The sequence below is a fragment of the Propithecus coquereli genome, unplaced genomic scaffold, assembly GCF_000956105.1.
Source record: "Propithecus coquereli isolate 6110/MARCELLA unplaced genomic scaffold, Pcoq_1.0 Scaffold1109, whole genome shotgun sequence".
In the NCBI taxonomy this organism is placed as follows: domain Eukaryota; kingdom Metazoa; phylum Chordata; class Mammalia; order Primates; family Indriidae; genus Propithecus; species Propithecus coquereli.
The window spans coordinates 21546-22234 of NW_012135070.1; positions in this window are offsets into that span (position 1 = coordinate 21546).

Consider the following 689-nt stretch of genomic DNA (forward strand, 5'->3'; position numbering starts at 1 on the left):
GGTAAAATGGAGTTAAGGCAAAAGTCAGATTCAGATTGCCAGGATTAGAAAGAAGCTCCCTAAGGTCCCGATGTCTGGCAGGGAAAGCACAGCAGTGATGTGGGTGGAGCCAGACAGCCAGCAGCACCTGTCCCAGGACCACAGTCCCAGCGGGGCCACCTGGCCACTCACAAACACCGCTCACAGCTGTGGTAGACCCCGCCAAACTTACTTGAAGGAAGAGGTATGTTTTTTCTCCAAACAGCCTGTTGCTTATATTCAGTTCATAATCATTAGGGAGTTTGCTTATTTCAGTCAAAAACTTTTGGAATTGGTGATGTATCTCTTCTGTCTTCTCAATCTTCAAAATCAAAATAAAAACTCAATGGGTTATCTTGGCAAAAGCAAGCCTAGATTCTCCCATAAGAGGGGGTGGCTGCTGTGTCTCCCCCTTAATTTGGCAGCCTTGAGGGTGTTCTATGCATTGGGTGTGGCCCTGAATAGCAGGTGGCTTTTACTCCAATCCTATTATAATGTAACTCATGACCAATTTCAGTTTTAGAGAGAAGTCTACTCTGTCAGCCCAGCACCACAGATCTTGCTTCTCTGCGGTTGCGTTTTTGCTCTCAAATGTATTTTCCCACCAAATGTTTCCTAAACATGTTTTTAGCTCCCCATAAGACTCTAACCACATGAGGAAAGTAGAGGAT